Source organism: Melanotaenia boesemani, chromosome 24, assembly GCF_017639745.1.
Source record: "Melanotaenia boesemani isolate fMelBoe1 chromosome 24, fMelBoe1.pri, whole genome shotgun sequence".
Classification (NCBI taxonomy): Eukaryota; Metazoa; Chordata; class Actinopteri; order Atheriniformes; family Melanotaeniidae; genus Melanotaenia; species Melanotaenia boesemani.
In genome coordinates, this window is record NC_055705.1 from 16,702,959 (window position 1) to 16,722,934 (window position 19,976).

The window sequence follows — 19,976 nt, forward strand, 5'->3', positions numbered from 1 at the left end:
GGCCAAACCATATCCCAATTGAGAACTTTGTGGCTAATCAAGCAGTGGCATGCATGGATACAAGTAATAGGGCACTGAAATGCATAAACATCAGTCATCATCATCATTTTATTATTCTTTTTTTTTATAAATATCCACCATAAACATTTCATTTAGATTATAAATTTACTCCTTATAATCCAATAAATGTTCATTTTCTTTATGCATACATCACCATGCCCTTACTCACCCCACATGTTGAAGTGTAGACGGTTCTGTGTCTGACAAAGAGATAGAAAAGTAAGATGAACTGGCATCTGTCACACAGACAGGAAGGCAATAGGCCTGTGCCTTGACCTTAAGTCTCTTCCTGTTGTAACAGACACAGAAGTCCCTCCCAGAGGAGGAGAGAAGGAAGCAGTGGCCTGACCTGTGCAGCCACACCTTCAGCCCTCCCCATAAAGCATCTCCAAACATCCCTGACGGGGGCTGCCACTTTCTCTCTGATCTTCACTGTCTATTGTAAGATTTGTTTTTCATCTAAGTTCTAAGGGTCTCTCGTGGCCACCTATAGAGCTGGCGGACAGACCTTTGTGTGGTTCCCAGCCTTTTTTTTTCTTCCAAACTCCCAACTGAATTTAAGACAATTGAGCTTTACTGAAATGTGACTTCAGAATAAACTGAATGAACTGCAGGCCAGCCAATACAGCATTCAAACTATTTTGCTACAGTACCACACTGTTAAAACAGGCAGAATGTGGTTTGGTGTTGTCTTGCTGAATTAGCAAAGCTTTCTCTTAATAAAGACATCATCTTGCTAGAAGCATTTGTCCCCCCAACCTGTATAAATCACCTAGCATTGTTATTTTCACAGATGTGCCTCATCCATGCTATGTGCACGAGTGCACCTCATCCCAGATGCTAGATTTTGAACCCTCTGCTTGTACAAGCCAAATGAACACATTTAGTGATTTCCATTAAAAAATGAAATCTTTAAAACTTTTTTTAAAAGTTTATCTTAAATTGTTTTGTAAATGTTTCATATTCAAACATAAAAAGGACACTCTTAAAGAGACAAATGTAGGAATTGCAGTTAATGTCTTCTGTGTCATTTTCACATTTATCAGATTTATCTGGAGGGGCTAGACTGGATCTTCTGGCAGGCTGGTTTTGGCCCTCAGGCTGTACTTTTGACACCCCTTTGTATAGATAGAGAAGTAATTCGTGGATCTTTAAAAAGATCAGTGGTAGTCTGGGCCTCTGCTAACTCTTTCCCAAACATTTCCCATCTGCTGATTGTGAAATGCAGTTGGATTTTTTCTAAATGACCAAATCTGACCTATGTGCAAATCTTTGGATGTCAGAGCCAGCAAAACTGATCACAGGAAGGATGATTTTATCTTGAACTTTTGTTTATTATTCTCAAACTGTTAACCGTATGTAGAAATGTGGCTCATTACCTAACCTCAACAGCTCGCAAAATGAAAATGAAGTGTTTCTTGGAGGCAACTGCTCCCTTCAGCCGTGCCAACAACACCGTGCAGGACCTCTCCGACCCAAACGCCCACCATCTGAGACAAATAAATCAGCCTGCTGGGAAGCATCTGCACCAGGGAAGTTAACGCGGATGTGACTTACAGCAGAGCAGATGTCTTTTCTGACTTAAATAACATCAGATCTATCCAATAGCAAACATAACACCTTCCTTTCAACCACCAGGAGGATAACCACAACAAAAGGCTCCCTTTCCGTTTATTCCCACTTCAGATGTGGGGTTTTTTTTTACAACAGACAATGGATGAAAATATTCTTGCCTTTGTGTTTGATGTGGGCTTACTTCTACTGTGCTTTAATAGGAATGTGCTTAACTGTTTGATCGCAGCTCTCAGGTGCACAAAACAGGGACAATGCCACACACAAAAGGGATGAGAAAATTGAGAAAGTCACATATCTTATTTATGGATTCTAATAAGAGCACATTTGTCTTGTCAACCATGAACTTTAATCCTGACTGGCACACTGAAAGTGGAAGAAAACACAGCACCCAAACATTTGTTTATCATTCAAAGTGCGCTAGGAGCTATCAACCTGAATAAATAATCCCCCCACTTATCTCACAACGCAAACCTGGATAAGCGCTCCCACCGGGTCTGAATGGAGGAAGCTGTCAGCACCTCTATTTTGGTTTTCCTTTGCCTCATACAGGGACTGAATCCTGTTTTTCTTCTCCAATCCATCCTCCTGGTTTTTGCTCCCTGGAGAGTCATTTCCCTCCATGTGCGTGAGACATATGCGTCCCGCCTCACCATCCATACGTGATCCCTCTTTCCTGCTTATCCTTATCCTGAATTTTTCAGGTTAGGAAAAAAGGATTTTTCCAGTATTTAGACCTGTCCGTGAGATATGTTTGCCATTGCTCAGCTCAACATTGACCTTCCTATATCACACCAATATATCTGTCTTTCTTGTTTTGACACCTGTAGTTGTCATGAAGAGGAGGCACTGCTTTTATCTGTGCTCCAGTGCCAATGTAAGGTTTGACTTAAAAGCCTTTTATCAGTAAATCCTATAAAAAGTGTGTGGATGGATGATTTAAACATAATGCAAATAAGCAGTTCATATAATATACCCAACTCTACAGACTTATATCACTTTAACACAATTTGTATTCTACACAAGCCAAGACCATTTTGTCAGGAATAATCAGACTTTGCTTTTTGGTGATATGTACGTCCATTAGGTTTCTATTTAATTTTTATTTCCATTCATTGAAAGAACAAAGGAAGCAAATAAAAAGCTCAGAAAAGGGATGCTGTCTTGCAGAGCAACATTGCCACCTGCAGCCAAAAGAAACACTAACATCAAACACACATTAGGTCATTTTAAGAATACAAGGGAGACAAAATCTTCTTTTTCTTTGTCTTTTCTGCTTTAGAAGAAGTTGAATAATTTCTTATTATATGTATTGTTTTACATCTAAAATATATTGTCTCAGGATTTGGCAGTGATAAAATGTTTTTATCTCCTACACTGTGTTCCAAGTTCTCAATCATATCCTGTTTTTGTTCATTTCTATGAAATAATCAATGCAAATGACAGTTATGTATATATATATATATATATATATATATATATATATATATATATATATATATATTTTAATTGTAAGTTATAAAATGGTTTGGATTGGATATTTTACAAAACTACCAATGATGAAAACCTTTTTTGATAGTCACTTAAAATCCTGTGTTACAAATTATTCTGCATTAGTTCCTAAACCTCAAATCGGTACACCTGCTTTTTTTTATGCATTATATAGATCGTCAAAACAAACAAACAAAAACAAACAAAAAACAACAACAAAAAAAAAAAAAACAATTCAAATCCAGTTCCATAGAACTGTTATTATTTTAACACCTCTGTCATCCATTGATCTTGGATGTCCATGGATAGTTTCTGGCTGGATTTCATTTGAGGAGACCAGATTGCCTTTAAAAGTTGTTTGGAGATTTACTGTCCCGACTCTCAGAGTTCTTCCTTTTAAGGACGTTCTGCAGGTTTTCAAAAGGGTTGAGATCAGGGGATGATGGTGACTACACCATGAGTTTTTTTCCCCTTTATACCCATTGCAGCCAAAGATTTACTGCTATTTTTTGCAGCGTGGGATAGTGATAATAATAAAAAATTAAATTAAATTTTTAAAAAAAACTTGATTTGTATAGCTCTTTCCAACAACCCTCAGGTGACAAAGTACGCTAGACAAGATAAAGCATCATTAAAGCTAACCGCACAACAGCAGTTATACTAAAAATATAGAAATATTGTCTTTACTGCAGAAGGCTCCTTTCTTTCTTTTTTTTATGGCAGGAAATGGTCAGAAACTATATTTTGCAGAAGTAATTTTGACACCCTCAGCCCAAAATACTCCACCACCACCACCACCTTGCTGACCTTGCATCCTTGTTGGTGGCCATCCACCAACCATCCAGACCTCCATCCATCTGAACCATCTGGAGTAGCATGATATTCATCACTGAATAAAACTGTTGGAAAATTAGTCTTAACGTATTTCTGAGTCCTCTGCAAACACTTAGGTTTTTGTGAAATGTCCAATGTTTTCATTCCTTTCACAAGGCATTGCATTTTTTTTTTTTTACACCTTTTATTTGCAGAAAGATCCTTTTTATCCCCATACTGCATGAAAACTGGGACTTAATGACATGGAACCTCCTCTTTAAGTAGTTTAATTAAACTCCACTGAGAAATTAAAGATCAAAACCTTTTGGATTGCTGTCAGTGATCTAAACAGACAAGGGAAAGAACTCAAGCAAAATTTTCCACAGACAAACTGAAACCCAAATATTTTATTTACTAAAATCCTACACGCAGAACAATAATAACGCAACGTGAAATCTGTACAACCTGCAATCCTCTGCTTTTGCTACTGACTTTTAATTGGTTTGTAGGGATGACAAGAAACAATGTGCATTTATTAAATTATTGTACTGAACTTTCAAAATGACCTGATGTGAATTAAAGTGCATATAAACGTAGTTTTGAGGGCACTGTCTTGTGAAAGTGTAGCACTTTTCACTAAGTACTCCAGCTTCCTTTTACAGTCTAAAAATATACATGTTAAATTTACTCATGAGTCTAAATTGACCTTGAACGTGAACATGCTTGTTTGATCCAGTTGGCCCTGTGTGTTTGTTTTAATGAGCATTCTCACATTGCTGTATCAAACGTTTTCCTTCAGTAAATTATTTCAACCCTTACTCCACTGTTTCCACTGCTAACATTAATTCAGTTTCATTTATTAAATGGATTCATTTTAACCATCCACTACAATACATCATAAATGTTATTTTAACAATAGCTGAGGTCCATTATTTTTAATGCATCAGAGCCACGTTTAACAGCATTAGCATAAAGACCTTTTTTGGTCTTTAATATGATTAAACTGAAGATAAATCCATTCCTTGAACAAAAAAAGTGGCATCAGATTCACCATTATACACTGTAAAATGTAATTTAAAAATACTTATATCCAGCACCAATATATCCAGCAGAAATAACTTAATTTTAATCAAGTTATTATTAACACACATCTTAAAAAGTCAGGTGTACTTTGGAGTAGTAAATGTTGAATAAATGAATGATAAATGTAAATAAGATTAATATGTAAAGATGTGACGGTTAGCGATGAAGAGGGCTCGGCTTTGTGCCCAATGCTGCATATTCCTGTTTAAAAACAACAAATTAGAGGTAATCCATTGTATGCATCCTATTATAGCTTAATAATAGATTACATTTCCAATTCGTTTTTGAAAGAACAATTTTTTTATTTGATTGATCAATCGTTTACATGGCACAAAAAAAGTTGATAAGGTTTTCAGTAAAAGTTGAGGAATTTAAAATAAACTATAATCATGCTCATTTTCAAATCATATAACTAAAATGTCTCTAAAAGTTTTGCTTCTGTAGTTTTAGTTTTTCTCATTGTTTTAACTGTTATAATGAATAACACTTAAGTTGCTTTGCTTTGCACAGGGAGTTTGTGGTGCAACAGTTCAGCAGAGACAACACACACAGGTTCCTGCTGCAAAGCAAATAAAGCAACAGTTAAAGTTCATCAGGTCATTTAAATAATGTGAACCTGAATTTTTTTGTGTGTTAAAAATAAAAAAAAGAAAAACTTTTTAAAGATTTTAAACAGATATGATCACATTAAATTTCTTGCTTGTGTACTTACAGCATACTCGGATTTATTAAGTTAATTCTTAATAAATCCTTCCAGTGAACTCAGGCTTCTAAAATGTAATTTGCTTGAGGGAACAAGTCTGATTTTTTTTTCCTTTAGTAAAGCCAACCTGTTAGATTTTACAGTGAATTAGATATTCAGAACAAAAATTAAATTTAAAGCTGGGAATTGGTCCATTTTGAGTTCAGGGTTTTGACTGTATAACATTTAACCAGAATCTCTGCAGCTTTGCAGTAAACGTGATTTTCCAGCTGTCAGACAATCAAACCAGTGCAAAAATAAAAACTGTTTTCATTTTGACATTTGCATTGGACATCATACATCTCAATCCTTTGAAATAACACAATCTTACACCAGAGGCTGGAACGTTTTCCTTAGCGCTCACAAAGTAATAAATCCTGCTGAATGCTTTGCTTTCAGAGTCTTAAATGACTTTTTCCAATGTAAAGATGCATATTTATTATCTGTAACGGGAAAGAACTGTGGGTTTTGCTCTTGCTCTGGATATCTTTGCATCACAGTCAGTTGCAGTATGTCCACTAGATGGAGCAGTCAGGTCATTACTGGAGTTAAATAAGGCCAACGACGACATCTTTTGACTCTTGATGAAGATATTTCTGTAGAATAATTAAGTCAGAGCTTTTGAAATAGCTCCCTGTTTGTTTGTATATGAATTTTTTTTATGATTTTATTGGTAGATAACAAACTTCACCTTTATTTTTTTAATCAAATATTTGGAAAAAGCAAATATATTATTGGTTCCTGGTATATTTAGTTCTGAGTGTGGGCACGATATGAGGAACTGCTACTTTTGTTCCCAGGATTAAAGTTACACAGAGCTGTGCCTACAGCCCAGAGGTCAGGGCAAGGGTGTGTTGGCAAGATATTTAACTGATTTTTGCCTTTGGCACAGGACTCGTGCACACACACGCACACACACACACATTGCATCTCCACCCACTCTCCTCCATAAATACATTTCCGCAGCATATCACATAGCAAATAAATCACCATGGTTACAGTAATGTAATAATTGCAGTACTTGAAGGCGGCTTTGACTGATGCTGTTTGCAGGGCCACTTAGAATTTAGTGATTACAGAGGAAGTAATGCAATACCCAACTCATTTAGCAGCAGAAAATACATCTTAATGCTTATTTGATCCACTGACCAGGATGCAAGTGTGGAACAAAAACAGAGGGTTTGTGTATTTTCTCATTCTGAGGACTTACTTTGTGTTTGCTTCATGTTCTTATAGGACTTTCCAGGACAGAATTTGCTATATAACACTATTTAAAGATTGATAAATATTCAACTACTGTGAGCGCAAACTTGCTTTGCAGTGAAAATGTTTTAATTTTCTTTTGTTTTTCTGTTTTAATATGCAAATGATGACTTATCAACCTAAATGTGCTATAATTTGCATTAGTTTTGGTTAAAATTTTTACTTTAGTTGTGTTTAGTTGTGTTAAATAAACTGAAATGTGGTAAAACTGAATTACTTCACAATCACACACTTGAAATATAAAGAAAATGGGATCTTCTACAAAATGTTACTTTCTCTTTTACTTTTTCCAAATATGTTCAATATTTGGTCTTTATAGTTGGTAAAATCAAATTAACCTTGCAAAAACAGTTTGATTCAGGTGCTAAAACTACCAAGAATCAGACTTTTTGTCTTATAAAAGCAAATTTCAAAAGGTTTTTAATTAAAGGTTGCATGAAACTTTGTTCATGTTACAAAAATGAAGCACTTATGCAAAATGATTACCTTCAATTTTTAGAATAAATCATAATAAATTAAAACTCTATTTAATGTCAATGATTACTGGAAAAAAAGAAGTATTATGCCACCACTAACATAAATGACATATTGAGAAGAGTATACACTCTCCGGCTTGTTAATACAAACACAAACGCGCAGACATCTGCCAAGCCATTGCAATTTTTGTTTTTTTGTTTTGTTTGTTTGTTTGTGTTTTTTGTGGTTTTTTTTTTTGTGATTTATTTATTTATTTTGCCAATGATTGTGGGACTTATTTTTGAGTTAGAAGCTGTAATGGCAAAATTATCCCTATCTCCCCATAGAAGAGAATCCTTTAAATAATTCCTGGATGCAAGCGGTGACCCAGATCAGCCCCAAAATCTAAACAATTATTTCTTATTCCATTTCTGTAATTTCATGAAAGTTTCATCAAAATACATCCATAACTTTTTGTGTTATGTCGATAACAGAAAGACAGACAGACAAACCAATGCTGATGAATGCATGAACTCTGCCTTGATGGAAAACTAAAAATCCATGCTTTCATGGTTAAAACCCCATAAAAGCATTGATCCATCCTGGCTTATATAAACAGTTTAGGCTGGTGGTGATTTAATGTTATGGAGAATATTTTTTTTTTTTGCCCTTAGTATCTGTTAGTATAGTAACTGTTCAAGGTTAAAACACCACACCCTACCAGAGTTGTTGACCATGTCCATCACTTTATGCTGATGACACACAAGTCTACATAACCAACTCACTGGGAGACTATAGCCCGATTCAAACACTGATCAACTAAACTGATCAAATTAAAGATTGGATCTGCCAGAACTTCCCTCAGTGAAATAAAAATAAAACTAAAATAATAGTTTAAGGCCAAGGTCTGCTGAAACTCAGCAGTTTTAGATAATGGCTAAAAACGTTTTTATTTGCCACCTTTTATCAAAACAACTGGTAATTTCTCTAACTGGAACATTTATTTCTTGCATTTTATCCATTTTATTTTAGCTTTTTCTATTTTTTTTTATTTCTTTTTATAGTTCTTTTTTAATGTACTTTTTAATGCTTCTGCACCCCTCTGTGCTTTCAGTGTTTTATGCAAAGCATCTTGAATTTTCTTGTACATGAAATGTGCTGTACAAATAAATTTGCCTTGCATTATGACCATAGTGTAGCATCTTCTGGTGGCTACTTCCAGCTGGATAATGTACCATGTCACAAAGGTCAAATCATCTCCATCTGCTTTCTTGAACATGACAGTGAGTTCAAAGTACTCCAATGGCTCCAGTAGAGCAGCTTTGGGATGTGGTAGAACAGGAGATTCTCATCATGGATGTGCAGCGAACACATCTGCAGCAACTGTTATGATATCATGTAAATATGGAACAAAATCTCTGCCGAATGTTTCCAACACCTTGTTAAATCTATGACGTAATGAATTAATGCAGTTCTGAAGGCAAAAGGCGGTCCAACAGGGTACTTATGGTGTATCTAATACAGTGACCAGTGCATGTAGAGAAACACTGTATGTCTGGTGCCTTAAACTAAAAAATAATAACAGTAATGCTTTTGCAGTGATGTTTTAACTTCACTGCTGTTTTGAAAGTGATCTGAATAGTGTTAAGAAATGCAAACCTTTCTCACACACGTGAGGAGGAAGAGGGGATCTACAGATCTGCTATAGAATGGGATTTTCTACTCTTCTTTGGTACACTGAAGTGGCCCACTAACCCGCTAATCAATATTTCAACCTGATGAGTCGTCTTGAGATGAGTTACTGTCGCTTACACGTAAGGGTACATACATTTTTCTCACTCTTAAAGGACAAAATAACCAATTACAAGCAAAAATGAAAACTCCATCCCCTTTTTCATTCACAAAAATCCCAGCATCATTACAGCGTGTAAAAGAGCAAAATACTTAATTACTTTCTCTGACTCCTCTGTTTATGAGGCTTTTGCAGATAGGAGAGACTGTGTGTGTGTATGTGAACATAATTAGCTGACTTCTCTCTGATCTTTAATGCATTATTGAATATTTCAAAGGAGTCTCAATCCTTTGGGCTAAGTGACTGCCAAGTAGGGATGACAGGGCCAGTTTGGCTATGATGAAGGGCGGTTCAGTCATTAAGGAGTCTGAGCTGACTTGATGGCCTTGTGTGAACCTGAAGATCATGAATAATATAAATTCCTTCACTGTATTTGGAAGCACTTTGGATTGTAGAGAGGAAAAGTTGATGATGCCTCATTGATTTTTGGCTGAGCAATTTCAGGGAACCGGTCAATTCGATTTTAGTAATGAACTTCGCAGAAAAAAATAAAGACAATTTATTGTAACCGTTCCTGATGGAGAAGGAGAGTCAGGGTCTCGTTTTGTTTCCACACTCCACACGCAGCAACCTTGAAAAGACAATAGCTGCGTTGTCATGGTAATATGCCCCGTCTCCTGACATTTCCAAGATCTTCATGTCTCACGATTACTGCCAGTATGTTTTCTACTCTGTAATCCAGCAGTTTCTTGTGAAATGGACTGTAACAGGTATTTAGCCATGTTAAGTGAGAAAATAAAGACAAAGAGTTAAATGGTTTTAAAGGAGAATGTAAATGTCCACTTACTGGACAATTTATTAGGTTTACCTATTTTAGAACACCACTGGTGGTGGATCAGAGATTCTTATTATGGGTATGCAGCCAACAAATCAGCAGCAACTGTGAACTGTTATCTTGTCAATATGAAGCAAAATTTATAATGAATGTTTCCAACACCTTGTTGAATATATGCCACAAATCATTAAGGCAGTTCCAACCCTGTTCTAGTAAGGTGAAAAAAATAAAGTTGCTGATGGGTGTATATCAGGTGGTGTTGGATGCTGGGACAGAAGGTCCACCTTGTAAGAGATGCTTTCCCACTACTTTGTTTTAAACTGATAGTTGCCAGATTCGATTTTTTTTATTGTTAGGCTAAAAATAGTCAAAACTAGTGAAGAAGGAAAGAGAAGGTTAAAGAAAAAGAAGATAAAAAATGGACCGCCATTCAGAGTAAATGAAACTGGAAGTTTCTAGTGAGTGGACGTTTGCATTCTCCTTTTAAACCATTTAGCTGTCTGTCTTTTACCTAGGGGTCTCCATTCCATATTCGACGATGGCATTATCAGGAAAAAGGAACACGAGAAACTGGAGAAATACTACGGACTCAACAAAGGGCTGGAGAAAGCCTGGAAGGTGGAGGCAACAGTAGCACCAATGGTCATTGAAGCACTGGGGGCCGTGTCCCCCACCCTGGAGAAGTGACTCCAACAGATACCTGGAGAAACACCGGACATCTCCATCGAGAAGAGCGCAGTCCTAGGAACAGCTAAGATACTGCATAGGACTCTCAAGCTCCCAGGACTCTGGTAGAAAACCTGAGCTTGAAATGAACAGCTACCCAGCCTACCCAGGGGAGATGGAAGAGTTTTCCTTTGTGTGTGTGTGTGTGTATATATATATATATATATATATATATATATGGGAATTTACATGGGTTTCATGTGTGTTTATATGACTTTCACATTTAATTACATTTGTTTCATATTGGAATTTATGTGAGTTTAACATGTGGATTTCACATAGGTTTAACATGTGATTATATGAGTGTCAGATGGAAATTTACATGCATTCCACATGTGTTTATTTGGGCTTCACTTGGGAATTTACATGGGTTTCACATGTTATTACATGTTATTACCATGCAATGTTCCAGGACCAGATGTTTCCCATGTGCAAAATGTGTGTTTCAGTGTATTAAATACATGTCTCACAACATGTGATTGTTCTGTATGTTAATGTTGATGTTAAACAAGTGGAAAAGAGGCACTAGTGTGTTGTATTTCTTGTGTTTGCTTCATACCTATTTAGAGTGTAGCTGATTACCACACACCTGTGTTCTGTTAGTCATAACTCACCTCAGTATTTACACTTCTTGGCTTGTTGTGTTCCTTCCCAGATTGTTGGCGTCAAGCTTTTCAGCTGTTTCAACTTGTGTTGATTCTCATTGTGTTGATCTCTGTCTGTCCTTGCATGTTTTTGTTCTTGTCTTATTCTTTCCCATGTTGTTATTCTGGTAGTGTGTTTAAAAACTTGGACTGTTTTTGGACTTGCTCTCCTATCTGCTTTAGAAAGTTGTGTGAAAATAATAAAGCTGTAGTTACAAATTCTGTGCAGCAGAACCGGGATTAAGTCCCAAGATATGGCCGGATATTTCAAGGATGCAATAACGCAAGTGCATATTTTAAAAGGTATGTTAAATCACTTTTTAAAATTGGTACTTTGGATTAAATGAAAAATTTTAAAAGTAGTTAAATGTGTTTTTCCTACAAAAACAAAACAAAACAAACAAAAAAAAGGTGATAAGTCAATATGTCCCAGTTCAATGAGTGACAGCCATCCCAGACAGCAGCTGAAAGGCTGCATTTAATAAACCTAAAGCTGCACTAATCAACTATCCATTAACTGCACACAGTTTATCCTGTATAGAGGGTCAACACCATGCCCCCTGCACTAATCACTATCCCACTTTTCATTCAACAACTCAATTTGTCTTTGCTCAGTGGAGCATTTTAGCCCCATTTGAACACCTACAGGAGATTTTGAGGGCATATCTTTTGGATTACCTGTGCCCATCCCCCCAAAAGAGCTTTGCAAACTTATAATATCAATATCAAAAAACACTGAAGTAGCTTTGGCAGCACATGGTGATCCAACACTTCACAGTTTATGTATGTTTAACCCTTTGTCACATTACTACATACTGGTGTTGTGTAAGGATTGTGCATTCACTAGAATAATATATATCAACTGCAGAGTAATAAGCATGCTACTCTGACTAATATTCACTATATAGTGTGCAGTATCTTCCTATATATGCTGATATGAGTCCTGGAGGACTTATAAAGCAATGTGAACAAACAGCTGCAGCAGAAAATTTATGATGATGCATAACTAGTCTATTCTTATGTGAGGAAAACTGTTCCTCTCAGCATTTTAAACAGTGTTGCTCTTGCAGCATAAACACAATTGGGGATCATTTTGTTTAATGACTCTGGGACCATCTTCAATCTATCTATTACTCAGGATTTGTGATTAGTAAAATGCCCATCAAAGTCATAGTTGGAGTAAAAGGCCCAGGTGATCTCTCTACAATCAATCAAATTGACTGAGCCACAATGAAAGGTTCATACGCATGCACACGCACACACACACACACACACACACACAGAATCCCCTTTTCTACTGAGCTTTGTGTTGACCATAAGCTCTCTCTATTAAACCTCCGCTGCATTAAGCATTTGGGTTAAAAGCTTTCATAATCAGGTGTGTTTGGATTTGGAGGTTAGAGATTTCCAAGATCAATACTGTCCTTGATGAGAGAGCTTTGACCACTTTGTCCAGGTGTGTGTTTGTGTTTTGCTGTGCATGTGTGTGTGTGAGCAAAAAGACCTCAGAGTCAGAGATTTGGCACTCCTGAATGTGCTTGTGTGTCTTGCATGTGCTCTGTCTGGGTGGCTGTTTACTGTTTTCTGTCTGCAGGGGCAAACAGCTTCCAACTGTGTTCTCTTTATTCTCTGTTTGAGAGAAACTAGCATTGGTGTCCTGCAGATACTGCGGTTGTTATTCTGCCTGACGCCTCCTCAGTTGATCCTGAGGTCCACTCCACACACCGCTACTGCAACAAATGTAGAGGCAAAACCCGTTAATGAGCATAACGCACACATAAATGTCTGCTTTGGTTTCTCTTTGCACAAAGGGCTGCGTTTGAAATACATTTTATGCTTCAATGTGAGTATATTCGTGCTACCCAGCGATAAGCCTTGTATTTCATTTTTTTTCTTTGCAACTGAGATGAGACTATTTCTTTCAAATGAGGAATGGTTGCCTTTAAAACTCATTAATCCAAAAAGGAATAATCTTTGTAAGCTCTGTGAGAAAATTTCTCAAAAAATATATCCAACAAAGCAAATGCAAGCTGGTACATTTTTAACCTCAAACTTCATTTGAGACAAATACAGTCAAGAAAATGTTTTGTGAAATGAATTTTTCTGCAGCTTCTACTGTACTTTAAGTGTATTTATACGTGTGAGGCCAGTGTGTTGTTGTGCATTTGTTTGCAAGTGAGTGGGTGTTCAGAGACTTTTAAAAAAGTATGCCAGCAGCAGCATTTTTACAAATGCCTCCTCTGCATGAGGATCAATATGTTAGGCCTTGGGGGGGTTAAGCTTAACCTATGTGAGCAGTTTTTCATTATCAGTGGTGTCTTGAAAATGCTGTTTTTCTCCATCGTGGTGTTATAAGGTGTTATTTTTTTTTTTTTTTTCTCCTCGTTTAAAATGAAAAATTAACAAGCTATATCGGCAAATGGAAAAAAAACTAATTGAGAAGACATGGATGAATGCAAAGAATACAAGCATAATCTATCTATCTATCTATCTATCTATCTATCTATCTATCTATCTATCTATCTATCTATCTATCTATCTATCTATCTATCTATCTATATATATATATATATATATTAGCAGACTATGATGCCTTTATTCCCAACAGCATTCCACTGAAGCAGGCCTTGGCCCTGACAGAGCAGTCTGCCATGGCTATGTTCATTGTTTGTGCGCTCAATAGGCAGCACATGGTGTGGGCAGCAGTCAGTAGGGCTAAATTTGTGCCTCTCTGCTCATTCCAGGGATATTTGTGACTTGCTCCTTGTTGACTCGTCGCGCTCCTTGCTGACAACGGGTCTCTGTGTGTCACACTCTGCTAAAGCCCAGCCACCTGTATTCAATTAGGCTGCAAAATGACAGGGATGTGCATGCTTCTCTGCAAAGCATCAACTGGTGATGATGGGCTGATTTTCTGTCCATGGCTAATTGAAAGCTTTTTTCTATTGATGTTGTTGTAAGATTGATTTGGGCAGACTTGAAATAATAACAGATAAGCAACTATATTAGTCTATTACTATTTTTGTGTGTGTGTGTGTGTGTGTGTGTGTGTGTGTGTGTGTGTGTGTGTGTGTGTGTGTGTGTGTGTGTGTGTGTGTGTGTGTGCAATGTCAAATAGATTAGAAATCCCTCTCCCATCAGTACTGCTAAATAAGATTTTAGTTGATTTTACTTTTTACTAGGTTTTTAAGACTGAAATGAAAAATAACATACTAGAGAAGTGAAAGCAACTTTCATGATTAAGTATCTCAAAGGATAAATTACAATATGTTTCATCAGATGTCACTGGTTCATAAATCGCTGGCCACATCTTTTTCCCCAGGGAGATTCACTGTTGTTTCCTAGGTAACAGTCGCCCCTCCACCCCCTCCCCAAAAAAGACATGAATAGAAAAAAAGAAAAGCACAGAAACACACATAAATACACGCTATCCGTACCCTTCCCTGGTCTCCGGACTGTACCACATTCATTATAGAGCGGAACAACCTTGAAAATTGTAAAGAACTGGATTCCCACGCTAAACCCAACAACATATCTAGTTAAATTATACTATATATACGTGTAGTTTTATAACTGGTGTCAACTGTTACAAGTTAATGCACTATTAATCTTTAGACTGTAGTAATAACCCCCCCACCAGAGGAACACAATCAACTTTCCCTCGAACTGTCAAAATCGCTTGTTGCTTCCTACCCTAGCCTTAAAAGTAGTTAGCGAGCTAGCGTGTAGCGACTTATAGCGCTTCAGGAAAAACCTATTAAGCGAGCGAAAAAGTTTGCCGCTAAAGAGAAATTGTGACAAGCGTTAGTTGCAGATCGTTTTCGCCGTCCTGTGCCAAGCTGCGGGTCCTTTTCCAAACGAGACAGCTCTGGAGACGCGTCGGTGGCGGCTGAAGTGCAGCTGGATGTGACAGGTTCGTCATCAGGTAAGCTGCAGGTAGTTAGCTTAGCAAACAACATTAGCATCCTTTTGCTCTGCTACCTGTTCACATTTGTAATGGCGTTATTATAAAGGTAATAACTCCAGTGACAGCAGGGGTGGCTAAAACGCTCCCAGTAACACTTCATTAGTATCTCGAAACGTAATTTGGGATTGGCTGGTTTGCTACGCTAGCTCCCAGTCAGTGTCCAGACAGCTAATGAAAAAAAGTGAGAGCAGTTTTATTAAAACGGAATTAACCTGGATTCTCTTTTTTTCTATTTAGCTGTCCAGCTTTTTCATTTGTGCTATCTGGGACATGCAGCATGCAGCTAGGTGACTGATGACCTGAATAAAATGAGGATAGGTTTAATAATTACTCGATTAAAAACCAGGTTGTGTGTTTATAAAGCATGGTTTTCAACCAATACTGTTTAATACTTACAACACAGATGTTAATATATTTAAATGAGTAATTATAAGAAAAAAAATAAAGCAGCTTTAATAAGACACAATAGGGAAAGACCTTTTAATTTACTACAGCTTGCACCTGGGAAAGGTTAATAAGTTTTTATGTGGCTTGCTGCATGGGTCATGTGCAATAATTGGACCCAAATTGCAAAGCAACAGCTCAGAACAGAATTAGATCAATGAAAACGCAATGAAACAATGAGCAGGCATTTTATCTAAGGGACTAACAATATAACAAATATCAGGTAAAGTGGGCCTAGGCATGAAATATATTATTTTATTAAGGCTATCACAGCCACAACACTAAAGAGCACCCTGTGATTGTTAGAAAATGAGCATTGCTTAACCAGAAATGTAGGATTTTGTCAGATATGATTAAATTAGCATGAGATCTAACTACAACAAAAACCCGAGGCAGTATTTACCTGTGCATCCACAGAGACATTATTTATGCTCAATTATCTTGTTGGCTTACGGATGACAGACCAGAATTGGCTTCAAGCAGAAGGAAGCACAACTCTTCTGGTGCTTGATATTTGATTACGGCTAATAATAGAAAAAGACAGCTGCCGTTTCATTGATCTGTCTTCAGTGCCCTATTTCAGAGCCCTGTTTTTTTCTCCTTTTTCCCCTCCCCTGTCGTGTGAAACTATCCAACACCCAGTCGTTCATGTTATGTAGATTTTTCAAACTATTTTAAACCGTCAATCTTCATTTTCTTTAATTAACCATTGTCTCATAATCCACCTTTTGTATTTGGAAATGAAGCTGCTTTGGGCCGCAGAATCCTAAGTCTGGTTGTGTGTGAGGCAGGGAAGCCACTCGGGGTCAAACAGGACAGGGATAATAAGAGGGGAGGGATACCATGTGGGTAGGAAGTAGCTCGGTTTGTTTGTCTGCCAAGCTTTGTTTGTTTTCCTGTCGGACAAATCTATTTAGAAGGTAGACTGTAAAAGGTTTGCCAGCAAAAATTAGCATCAAGAGTGGGTTGTTGTACAGTTTCTGACAGTTGTTCTATAACATGGTCATTTATAAGTTAATTGCAACCAAATGAGGCATTGATAAGCTTAATTTTTATGTAATTTCTGTGGATACCATTAACATTTTTTACTTCTTTTCACAGTATTTTCCCTAATTCAATCTCTTAAATCTGTGCACATGATACAGTGACACTGTGAGACTACTTTCACTGTTTCTGTAAGGTGACACCTTTGCTTTTGACAAAGGCTGATATTCCCCGCCTCCCTCTTCATGCCTCATGCATTTGCAGAGTGCTTGTTATTTCCCTACAAGTGCTCTGATGCTTAAAATGACGTCACTGTTACTTGCCAAGGTGGACACTTTTTCATGCTAGTAATGTTATTTTACAGATGCTTTGCAAGTGGAGTATTTGATCATGTATAGCCATCTAGTTATCATTGTATGGTAAATAAGTTTGTTTATCATCAAACTGCAAAGCATGTTTATCCTCATTGATGTCAACGAAACACCCAGGCTGCCGCGTCATTCACAACCTTTGTATGAGGCAGAGACAGAGACGGACAGACAGAGAGAGAGAGAGAGAGAGAGAGAGAGAGACAGACGGTACAGCTGTTCTATTGAATCTGGATCGAAAAGTCATGAAGCTGGATCTCTGACTCATCAGTTCTGTGACGCTCTGGTTTCACGGCTCATATGATGCAAACCGGCATGTCATCAGCTGGGTGGAGGAGAGAGAATGAGCAAGGAAAGAGGAGGACTGACCAAGACCTCCCAATCCTCAGCTTTTTTCCTTTTCTTCCCCCCCCCCATCAAATTCTGATGCAGTCGCAATAAAAGAAATGTCCACTATTGTGTAATTTTCCAGTCTAGAGAGCTCACGGAAATGTAGAATACGCACAAGCGAAGGATGAAGGGGAGGACAAGAGAAAGGTGCTTAAGAGAGGTGAAGGAGAGGAGGGTCTGGCTGGTGGGTGGATGAGTTTAAAGGACGGATGCTGAGAGGGAGGTAGAGGAGAACCAGGAGGGGGAGGATGTGTAGTGCTCCTGTGTCCTGGGGGGATGGTGTTAAATGATGATAGAACATAGACAAGGACAGTGCTGATCTTCAATATGCAGCTGCTGCAACACTTTTAATACTGCTTCCGGTATTTTCTAAATATATATCCTCTTGATTAGCATTTAGATATAATCATGTCCACCAGGACCAGAATGCATTAAGATTACTAATATGATAGCAAGTTGAGCAGGGCAGGAAATTGGGGAAATACCTTTTAAAGATCAGTATTCAGGGGCTGTTACTGTAAGCGCAGTATTTGCCCCATCAGTCGTCTACTCTCTTCCAATGGAAAGACATAGAAAGCTGGGATTCAAAGTAGCTGCTGTTTCATTGGCTGGAGCTGTTAAGGGGCAGGTCTTTGCCACAGGCTGGTGGGCAGGAAGAGGTTGGCTTTAGGGGTGTGTGCATGACTGGAAGTGTTTCAGCCAAATAGTTTGAGTAGACACTCTTCTGCTTCCTGCCTGCCTGCCTGCCTGCCTGCCTCGCTCGCTTGCTCTGTGGCTGGGAGAGAGACATTGAGAGAAAATCCCTGTCTAGGCAAGGACCTCTGGCTGCAGCACTCGGCAGCTCGCGAGGAATGACAACAGTTCACATGGTCATTAACTCCACTCGCTGAGGCTGAAGGGAGAGCCGCACTGTAGATCAGTGGCACAGAAGCACCGGTTGCCTCCTGTGTTTGGGACAAGATAGAGGCACACAGCATAGCTCCTGGACCCAGTGATACGAGGTGGGAAAGAACTGTCGTTTTGCAGTGTTTTTTTTTCCTTTTTTTATAGATTTTTTTAGGAGTTTTGCTGCAGTGTGCTGCATACCAGTCTGGGTGGGGAGGGACTTGAGGGAATGTTTTATCTGTATGAGAGAAAGAGTGTGAGGCAGAAAACAAGGACAGGAAAATCTGGAGAAAATCTGTAAAGAGATGGATAAATGCACAGAAGCCCTGCAGTAACTTTCTTCATCCCCAATTGCAGTCCTGTAATGGACTTTCTTTTTCCACTGCTGTGGGAGAGGCATTATCACAGCAGTTGACTTGCTCCAGAGCTCCTTTTTTTTGCCACATGAGCTACATATTTTTCACTGTCTCGTGAAAAGTCTGTAGTGTCATGTGGCATCTCCCCTTGTGCGATTTCTTTTTTCCTCACAACTCTGTTGCAAAGGGCTAGCTACAAGCAAAAGTTGTTTGTCCAGAGCAGGATCTGATGTTTTGGCACTCGCTTTGTATGCGGACACAAATAGCCTGAACAAACTGGAACTTCGTGGTTCTAATAAGGCTCACATCATAATTAACCTTTTGAGTCAGATGGGGTGTAGTTGACATGCCCCTTGCCTTCCACTGTCTGTCTAGATTTAGCTTGGCGCTCTACTCTGGGCCTGGTGCGGTCAAGTAGTGGACAACCGTTTCCTGCATGGAAAAGACCAGAGTGGTGTCATACGTCTGGCGTTAGATCAAGGGAAGTGGGTGTTTTCTAAAATGGAACATCAGTCCAGCCCTTCCTGTTTAGAACAAAATGGGCTGAATCCCCGACATGCACACAGCCCATACTCAGGAATTTGTTAGCCAGAAATCCTATAACTGCAAAATGACTCACAGGTAAATTATACCATGAGATGTTATTAAAAAATCATTGCTCTTTAATAGATTTAACAGATGTTTTGTGCCTGAAAGTACAATTATTTGAAGGGATAAAGGTTGTCTGCTGCCTTTGCGTCATTTGAGCACATTAAAAAAGCTAAAAGTAGATATGCCTCATCCACATTTTGCACTGTAAAACAGTGATGTCAGTGATTCATTAGACATTTATCATATTTATCTGAGCAGTAATGGCAAACATTAGCGCTATAATAAGGTGATGAGTTCCCAGTGTCCCTATGGCTAACCAAGGAGTAAACAAAACCACTCAGACCAGAAAACAATCCAGTTTTTGATTTGATATAAATCAAATATGCTAAAAATCTCTCTGTGTTGCAAATCGGACCACTTATGAGGAGAGGAAAGCCCAGTCTCATATCATCAGATGGGCTATTCGGGTCACTGTGGTTTAGCTAAGGCTATTATGATATGGGGCATACCTACC

At 38.1% G+C, this 19,976-nt stretch overlaps 1 protein-coding gene across 15 annotated transcripts in view; it reads left to right on the top strand.

Moving 5' to 3' along the window:
• Positions 1-15,043: 15,043 nt before the first annotated feature.
• Positions 15,044-19,976, top strand: part of mbnl2 (muscleblind-like splicing regulator 2) — a 53,742-nt gene continuing 48,809 nt past the window's right edge. For 3 of the 15 annotated variants that reach the window (XM_041979356.1, XM_041979358.1, XM_041979363.1), the window contains exon 1: positions 15,052-15,402. The gene's annotated coding sequence lies outside the window, so the exon portion shown is untranslated. Of the gene's footprint in view, positions 15,414-18,358; positions 18,632-19,976 lie in introns of those variants that run through there. The other 12 variants (XM_041979357.1, XM_041979361.1, XM_041979364.1 and 9 more) reach the window with 10 other exon arrangements.